The sequence below is a fragment of the Saccopteryx bilineata genome, chromosome 3 (assembly GCF_036850765.1).
Source record: "Saccopteryx bilineata isolate mSacBil1 chromosome 3, mSacBil1_pri_phased_curated, whole genome shotgun sequence".
In the NCBI taxonomy this organism is placed as follows: domain Eukaryota; kingdom Metazoa; phylum Chordata; class Mammalia; order Chiroptera; family Emballonuridae; genus Saccopteryx; species Saccopteryx bilineata.
The window spans coordinates 117853759-117863204 of record NC_089492.1 but is presented as its reverse complement, the minus strand read 5'-3'; the positions used below and the strand labels follow the sequence as shown (position 1 = coordinate 117863204).

General features: G+C 39.2%; 1 pseudogene; it reads right to left on the bottom strand.

Annotated features, from left to right (window-relative positions):
• Positions 1–1365: 1365 nt before the first annotated feature.
• LOC136329849 (small ribosomal subunit protein eS17-like) lies at positions 1366–1845 on the bottom strand (annotated as a pseudogene).
• Between the last annotated feature and the right edge of the window lie 7601 nt (positions 1846–9446).

Here is a 9446-nt window from a genome sequence, read left to right as displayed (position 1 = left end):
GACAAGCAGCAAGAGTGAGTCTTAGACAGATGTAACAGAGGGAATCTGGTCATTTTTTAAATGACCAGACTTAAATATAAATAAAACGGAAATAATGTAAGTTATTTATTCTTTCTCTGCGGACAGGTAACAAATGGCTCACGGACCGGTAGCGGTCCATGGCCTGGGGGTTGGGGACCACTGCTCTAACCAGTTGAGCTATCTGGTCAGGGCAAAATGTATTTTTTACTGAGTGAGGTTAAAAATAAGTCTTTGCCAGCCCACTAAGTGCAAATATGGTTGATATGTTTTTTTGTTTGTTTGTTTGTTGTTGTTTTTTGTGGCAGAGACAGAGAGAGTCAGAGAGAGGGACAGACAGACAGGAAGGGAGAGATGAGAAACATCAATTCTTCGTTGTGGCTCCTTAGTTGTTCATTGACTGATTTCTCATATGTGCCTTGACCCGGGGGTGGGGGTCTACAACAGACTGAGTGACCCCTTGCTCGAGCCAGCAACCTTCGGCTCAAGCTGGTGAGCCTTGCTCAAACCAGATGAGCCTGCTCTCAAGCTGGCGACCTCGTTGCCCAGGCACATGTAGTACTTCTCAATAGTGACGCTGGCTACCTTCTTCAAGGACATGGTGCTAACTGGCCCATCTTGGCAGGTCCCTAGTAAAAGAGCTGTTTTCATGTTTTAAAAAATAATCTCTGCATCCCATCCCAGTTTATTATAAAGAGTTATGCAAATAGAAAAGTTGAATCAGCCTTTGTGACACTGTTTTTTATTTGTGTGTATGAGTAATTATGACCTTGTATTAAAATATCTCAAACCTGGGTCTTCTGCGTCCCAATTTGACGCTCTATCCACTGCGCCACCGCCTGGTCAGGCGATATGGTTTTTTTAATTATCAAAAGCAACAACATTGAATTGATTAGTCCTTAAGTTCTCTTTACTAGATAACTATATTGTAAGAATTTTGAGAAAGAGCATTTAAATTTTATCTGTTGTTTAAAAAGTTGACCGACTAAAAGTTGAAGAAAAAAACCTTAGAATTTGAAGTAGACAAAAATTTAAGACCATAAAATTAATAATTTGAGATCACATACAATGAAACATTTATTTTTTCAATTAAAATTTTAACATCATAGTTCAAACTATTCCTGTCTTTGATCCTTTCTTTTTTTTCTTTGCTTTTCAATATTTTCAAGCAAGTAAAGTTGGACTGATGCATTTTAGGTTCAATTTTTCAGGTAAAATAAGATAGGTGTGATATTTTCCCTTTTTGGAAAACTGATCTATTAGTTTCATATCTGTGAATCAGGATTTGTAGTGTGCGGTTATTTTTTAATATTGTGTGGTAGATTGTTTTTTTTTTTAAAAGATTGTTTATGATTTATTGATAATATTACAGCACAGTAGAAAGATTAAAATGGCTCCATGGGGTGTTTTGAAATTCATCCCAATTGTAGGCTGAGTGACGTGCAGTTTGAACAGACTGCCAAAGTCCAACAACTTCAGCATTTCCTTAATGTCAGGATCAACCTCAATGATCTCCTGATGCAGGTCTGAGACCTTAGGAACCTAATTCTCTCTCCGCTCTCTCTCCTCTTCCAGAAGCCTGATAGCGACACCTCTCACAGGGCCTCTCTGAGTCTGCTTCATCAGAGGTGTGACTTAGCGCACTATCCTGTTTTGGAACTTCTTGCTGGGGATAATGGCAATCTCTTCACACACATGCTTGTTGGTGTGGAAGTCGTTGCCCAGGCACATGTAGTACTTCTCAATGGTGACCCTGGCTACCTTCTTCAAGGACGTGGTGCTAACTGGCCCATCTTGGCAGGTCCCTAGTAAAAGAGCTGTTTTCATGTTTTAAAAAAATAATCTCTGCATCCCAGTTTATCATCAAGAGTTATACAAATAGAAAAGTTGAATCAGCCTTTGTGACACTGTTTTTTATTTGTGTGTACGAGTAATTATGACCTTGTTTTAAAATGTCTTTGACAGGATACTGAACTTTGAAATTTAAAGTTTTGTCATCACTTCTTTGATTGTGGAAATAATTAAATAAAGGTTGAAGAATGATTCAAAGCCTTCACTATGTAGACTAAATGTGTTTATTATGTTAACTGTTAAGATTATTGCTGATTTCCAGTAATGGACTATTGATTAACTATAATGACCTTCTTCACCATCTCCACACATCTTTTTGTGGGTTGGTTTGCCTTGTAACTTCATGAATCATAATTCAATATTTTATGAGTTACAAGAAGATTTCCAAAGGGAATCTGACAAGTATACAGGATTTTTTTTTCTTTATGGAAAGCACAGAGAATATTGTTTTTGATATGTCCAGCATTTTACATGACAAGATTTCTCCCAACAGATGTAGCATATAATAGTATACGATATGCTTTTACATTGTTTTGAACAAGAGATCCCTATGTGATATCATTCTAAGTGGCTGGTTGCACAGACTTTTCTCATTGTATAGATTGTGTAAAATTAGATCCTTTTAAGCATTTGCTTTTAGAGTCTCCTTCATTCCAGTAAGAAATTTAAAAATATTTTTAAAATTTTTTTATTTTAGAAAGGAAGAGAAGACCTGGCCGCTTAGCTCAGTGGTAGAGCATCGGCCCAGCGTGTGGAAGTCCCAGGTTTGATTCCCAGTAAGAGCACACAGGAGAAGCACCCATCTGCTTCTCCACCCCTCCCCCTCTCACTTCTCTCTCTCTCTCTCTCTCTCTCTCTCTCCTCTCCTCTCCTCTCCTGCAGCCATGGCTTGATTGGAGCAAGTTGGCTCCAGGCGCTGAGGATGGCTCCCTGGCTTCTGCCTCAGGCACTAAAAAATGAGTCCAGGTGCAACAGAGCAAGAGCCCCAGATGAGCACAGCATCACCCCATAGTGGGCTGGCCGGGTGGATCCCAGTCAGAGCATATTCAGAAGTCTGTCTCTGCCTCCCCTTTTCTCACTAAAAAAAAAAAAAAAAAAAGGATGAAAGAGAGAAAAACATTGAATTGATTTGTTGCTCCACTTATTTATGCATTCATTGGTTGATTGTTATATGTGTCCTGATGGGGATCAAATCTGCGACCTTTGTGTATCAGGACAAAGCTCTAACCAACTGACCTACCCAGCTAGGTCTCTAGTAGGAAATTTTATAAATTGCTTATTTTTGCCTTTTTTGACAATAGGAGCATTCCACCAAGTTATCCTTGGTCTATCCTCTTTCAGACCTAATGTGACTACCTTAAAAAGAGTCTTTTGTGAGTTGAAATTGTGAGTTTGATGTTTGTTTTGTTTTTCTAAGTGAGAGGAGGGGACACAGAAAGACAGACTCCTGCATGCACTCCAATCAGGATCCACCCAGCAACCCCTGTCTAGGGCCGATGCTAGCATCAGCCAAGCTATCCTCAGTGCCCGGGCCACTGCAAGGGGGGAAGAGAAGCAGATGGTTACTTCTCCTGGGTGCCCTGACTGGGAATAGAACCCAGGATGTCCATATGCCAGGTTGATGCTCTATCTACTGAGCCACAGATCAGGGCCTGTATAAGTTCATTATAAATTTTGGATATTAACTCCTTATGAAATATATCATTGGCAAATATGTTCTCTCATTCATTGGGTTATATTTTCATTTTGTTGATGGTTGCCTTTGCTGTGCAAAAACTTTTTAGTTGATGTAGTCTCAGTTGTTTATTTTTTCTTTTGTTTCCCTTACCCAAAGAGATATATCAGAAAAAAATATTGCAATGAGCCTGGCCAGGCAGTGGCTTAGTGGATAGAGCATCAGCCTGGGATATAGAAGACCCAGGTTTGAAACCCTGAGGTCACCAGGTTGGAGAGCAGGCTCACCAGCTTGAGCTTGGGGTCACTGGCTTGAGCATGGGATCATAGACATGACCCTATGATCACTGGCTTGAGCCCAAAGGTCACTGGCTTGAAGCCCAAGGTCACTGACTTGAGCCCAAAGTTGATGGCTTGAGCAAGGAGTCACTGGCTCAGTTGTAACCCCTTGTGCCCTCATCAAGGCACATATGAGAAAGCAGTCAATGAACAACTAAGGTGCTGCAATGAAGAATTGATGCTTCTCATCTCTTTCCCTTCCTGTCTATCCCTCTATCTCTTGCTAAAAAAACAAAAAACAAACAAACAAACAAAAAAACAAAGCAATAAGAAATGTCCGAGATTTTACTGCCTGTGGTTTCAAGTCTAACATTTAAGTCTTTAATCCATTTTGAGTTTATTTTTATTTTATTTTATTTTTTTAATTTTTTTATTTTTTACAGAGACAGAGAGTGGGATAGATAGGGACAGACAGACAGGAACGGAGAGAGATGAGCATCAATCATCAGTTTTTTGTTGTGACACTTTATTTGTTCATTGATTGCTTTCTCATATGTGCCTTGACCATGGGCCTTCAGCAGACCGAGAAACCCCTTGCTGGAGCCAGCTACCTTGGGTCCAAGCTGGTGAGCTTTTTGCTCAAGCCAGATGAGCCCGCGCTCAAGCTGGCGACCTCAGGGTCTCGAACCTGGGTCCTCTGCATCCCAGTTCGATGCTCTATCCACTGCGCGACCGCCTGGTCAGGCAAGTTTATTTTTATATATGGTGTAAGAAGGTGGTCTAGTTTCTTTTCTTTTTTTTTTTTTTTTTTTTTTTGCATATATCTGCTCAATTTTCTGAATAGTCTATCTTTCCCCCATTGCATGTTTTTGCCTCCACTGTCAAGTATTAATTGACCATAAAGGCATGGGCTTATTTCTGGGCTCCCTATTCTGCTCCATTGATCCATATGTCTGTTTTTATGCCAGTACCATGCTGTTTTCATTACTATGGCCTTGTAGCATAATTTGAAATCAGAAAGTGTGCTTCCTCTAATTTTGTTCTTCTTTCTTAAGATTGCTGTGGTGGACCTGGCCGGTTGGCTCGGTGGTAGAGCATTGGCCTGACGTGCGGAAATCCCGGGTTCGATTCCCGACCAGGGCACACAGGAGAGGCGCCCATCTGCTTCTCCACCCCTCCCCCTCTCTTTCCTCTCTGTCTCTCTCTTCCCCTCCTGCTGCCAAGGCTCCACTGGAGCAAAAGATGGCCCAGGCGCTGGGGATGGCTCCTTGGCCTCTGCCCCAGGTGCTAGAGTGGCTCTGGTCGCGTCAGAGCGACGCCCCGGATGGGCAGAGCATCGCCCCCTGGTGGGCATGCCGGGTGGATCCCGGTCGGGTGCATGCGGGAGTCTGTCTGATTGCCTCCCCATTTCCAGCTTCAGAAAAATACAAAAAAAAAAAAAAAAGATTGCTGTGGCTATTTGCGGTCTTTTGTGGTTCCATATAAATTTTTGGAATATTTGTTTTGGTTCTGTGAAGTATGCCATTAGTATCTTGATAGGAATTGCATTGACTCTATAAATTGCTTTGGGTAGTATGGACATTTAAATGATGTTAATTCTTATTAATCATAAACATGGTATATGCTTATTTGTATCTTCTTTAATTTCTTTCTGCAGAATCTTAAAATTTTCTGAGTGCAGGTCATTTACATACTTGATTAAATTTATTTTTAGGTGTGTGTTTTTTAAGCAATTGTAAATGGAATTATTTCTTAGTTTTCTTTAAAATTTATTTTTTAGTTTTCTTTTCTTATAATTTATTACTGGTGTATAAAAATGCAACTGGCCTGATCGGTGGTGGCACAGTGTCTAGAGTGTCAGCCTGGCCTGACCTGTGGTGGCGTAGTGGATAAAGTATCGACCTGGAATCTGGCTGAGATTGCCGGATTTGAAAGCCTACACTTGTCTGGTCAAGGCATATATGGGAGTTGATGCTTCCTGCTCCTCCCTCCTTTCTCTCTCTCTTTCTCTCTCTCATTCTCTCTCCTCTCTAAACTGAATAAATAAATAAATAAAATAGACTGTCAGCCTGGGATGCTGGGGACCCAGGTTCAAAACCCTGAGGTTGCTGGCTTGAGCGTGGGCTCATTGGTCTTGAGCACATGCTTGCCAGCTTGAGTGTGGGATCATCAGAATAATCTCATGGTTGCTGGCTTGAGCCCAAAGGTCCCTGGCTTGAGCCAAAGGTCGCTGGCTTTAACCCAATGTTGCTGGCTTGAGCCTCACCCCTCCCCATGAAGGCACATATGAAAAGCAATCAATGAACAACAAAAGTGAGGCAACTACAAGTTGATGCTTCTCATCTCTCTCCTTTTCTGTCTGTCTGTCTGTCTCTCTCTCTGACACTAAAATAAATGCAACTGATTTATTGATATTTATTAGTATCTTGCTGCTTTGCTGAATTCATTTTATCAGTTCTAGTAGTTTTTTGATAAAATCTTTAGGGTTCTTTATATACAGTATCATGTCATCTGTGAATAATGACAGTTTTATTTCTTCTTTCTAATTCGGATGCCTTTTGCCTGACCTGTGGTGGCGCAGTGGATACAGCGTCGACCTGGAAATGCTGAGGTCGCCGGTTCGAAACCCTGAGCTTGCCCGGTCAAGGCACATATGGGAGTTGATGCTTCCAGCTCCTCCCCCGTCTCTCTCTCCTCTCTCTGTCTCTCTCTCTCCTCTCTAAAATGAATAAATAAAATAAAAATTAAATAATTCAGATGCCTTTTATTTTTCCTTTTTGCCCTATTGTTGTGGCCAGGACTTCTAGTACTATGTTGAATGAGAGTGAGGAAAGCAAACATCCCTGTCTTGTTCCTGATATTAAGGAAAATGCTTTTAGTTTTGCCCATAGAGTATGATGTTGACAGTGGGTTTGGCATTTATGGCCTTTATTACATTGAGGTATGTATCCTCTATCTTTTCTTTGCTGAGAATTTTTATCATAAATGGGTGCTGGATTCTATCAAATACTTTTTCTGAATCTATTGGTATGATTGTGTGATTTTTATTCTTTATTTTGTTTATGTGGTATATCACACTTATTGATTTGTGAATATTATGTCAACCTTGCATCTCTGGAATAAAAGCCACTTGATCATGTGTATGATCTTGTTAATTATTGCCAGATCTCATTTGCTAATATTTTGTTGAGGATTTGAGCATCTATGTTCATCAGGGATGTTGGTCTATAATTTTCTTTCTGTGTATTGTCTTTATTTGATTTTGCAATTAGGTTAATGCTGACTTTATAAAATGAGCTTTGGAGTCTTCCCTCCTCTTGAATTTTTTGGAATAGTTTGAGAAGGATAGGTGTTCATTCTTCTTTGAATGTTTGATACAATTCAACTGTGAAGCCATCTCGTCCAAGACTTGTGTGTTGGGAGTTTTTTTTATTACAGCCTCAAGTTCACTATTTGTAATATTTCAGTTCAGAGTTTCTGATTCTTTCTCATTTAGTTTTGAAAGAGTCTATGTTTCTAGGAATTTGTCCACTTTATCCAGTTTGTCCAATTTGTTGGCATATAGTTGTTCATACTATTTTCTTACAACCCTTTGTATTTCTTTGGTGTCAGTTGTTACTCCTCCTCTTTCATTTCTGATTTTATTTATTTGGGTCGTCTCTCTTTTTTTTTTCTTGATGAGTCTGGTTATAGGTTTATCAATCTTGTTTATCTTTTTTAGAGGACCAGCTCTTGGTTTCATTGATCTTTTATATTTTTTAACACCATATTTCACTTATTTCTGCTTTGATATTTATTTCCTTCCTTCTACTCACTTTGCGTTTGTTGATCTTTTTCTAGTTCCTTTAAGTGTAAAGTTAGATTGTTCATTTGAGATTTTTTCTTATTGCTTGATGTAGGCCTGTAATACTCTGAATTTCCCTCTTAGGACTGCTTTCTTTGTGTCCCATAGATTTGTGGGTTGTGTTCTCATTTTTATTTGTTTCAAAGTATCTTTTGATTTGTTCCTTGATCTCATTGTTAACCCATTTATTGTTTAATAATAATGTTATTTAGCCTCCATGTCTTTCTGTGTTTTTAAGTTTCTTTCTTGTGTTGATTTCTAGTTTCATACCATTATGGTCAGAGAAAATGCTTGATATAATTTCAAACCTCTTAAATTTATTGAGACTTGTTTTGTTTCCTAACATGTGGTCTATCCTAGAAAATGTTCTATGTGCACTTGAAAATAATGTATATTCTGCTGCTTTGGGGTGAAATGTTCTAAAGATAGCAATTAAATCCATGTGACCTAGTGTATCATTTAAGGCCACCATTTCCTTGTTGATTTTCTGTCAGTAAGATCTATCCAGCCTGACCAGTGGTGGTGCAGTGGATAGAGTGTAGGACTGGGATGTAGAGGACCTAGGTTTGAGACCTCAAGGTCGCCAGCTTAAGTGCAGGCTCATCTGGTTTGAGCAAAGCTCACGAGCTTGGACCCAAGGTCGCTGGTTCGAGCATGGGATTACTCGATCTGCTGAAGGCCCACGGTCAAGGCACATATGAGAAAGCAATCAATGAACAATTTAGGTGTTATAACACGCAACAAAAAACTAATGATTGATGCTTCTCATCTTTCTCCGTTCCTGTCTGTCTGTCCCTGTCTATCCCTCTCTCTGACTCTATCTCTGTCTCTGTAAAAAAAAGATCTATCCAATGATGTCAATGGGGTGTGAAAATTCCCTACTATAATTGTATTACTGTCAGCCTCCCCTTTATGTCCATCAAGACTTGCTTTATATATTTAGGTGCTCCTATGTTGGGTGCATAAATGTTTACAAGGGTTATATCCTCTTGTTGGGTTGCTTCCTTTATCATTATTTAGTGTCCTTCTTTGTCTCTTACTATAGTTTTATTTTAAAGTCTGTTTTGTCATATATAAGTATTGCTATCCCAGCTTTTCCTTCCTTTCCATTTGCATGAAATATCTTTTTCCATCCCTTTATTATTAGTCTACGTGTATCTTTTGTTAGGAGATGGATACTTGTAGACAGCATGTATCTTGGTCTTGTTTCCTTATCCATTCAGCTATCCTATGTCTTCTTTATTTTAAAAAAAAGACTATTTATTGATTTTTGCAGGAAAAAGAGAAAGAGGGAGGGAGGGGGAATGAGAAGTTTCAACTCATTGTTGCTTCATTTTAGTTGCTTATTGCTTGTTTTATGTGCCTTAACTGGGCAAGCCCATGGTTTTGAAACCGCAACCTCAGCATTCAGGTTGGCGCTTTATCCACTGTGCCACCACAAGCCAGGCATAAGCTATCCTATATCTTTTGATTGAATCATTTAAAGTGATTATTGATAGTTATGTATTTATTGCCATTTTATTAAGTATGTTCTTCTGTTTTCTTTTGCTTCTACTCTTCTTCTTAAAGAAGATTCTTTAAATTTTCTTGTAGTACTGGTTTGGTAGTAACAAACCTTTTTAGCTTTTTCTTGTCTGGGAAGGTCTTTATTCCTACTTTAATTTTAAATGATAATCTCCTTCAATTTTAAATGATAGGTGTGGGCCTCTTTTGTTTCATCTTGTTTGGGACTCTCTGCAATTCTGGGACTTGTGTGTCATTTCTCTCTTTTTTTTTCTTT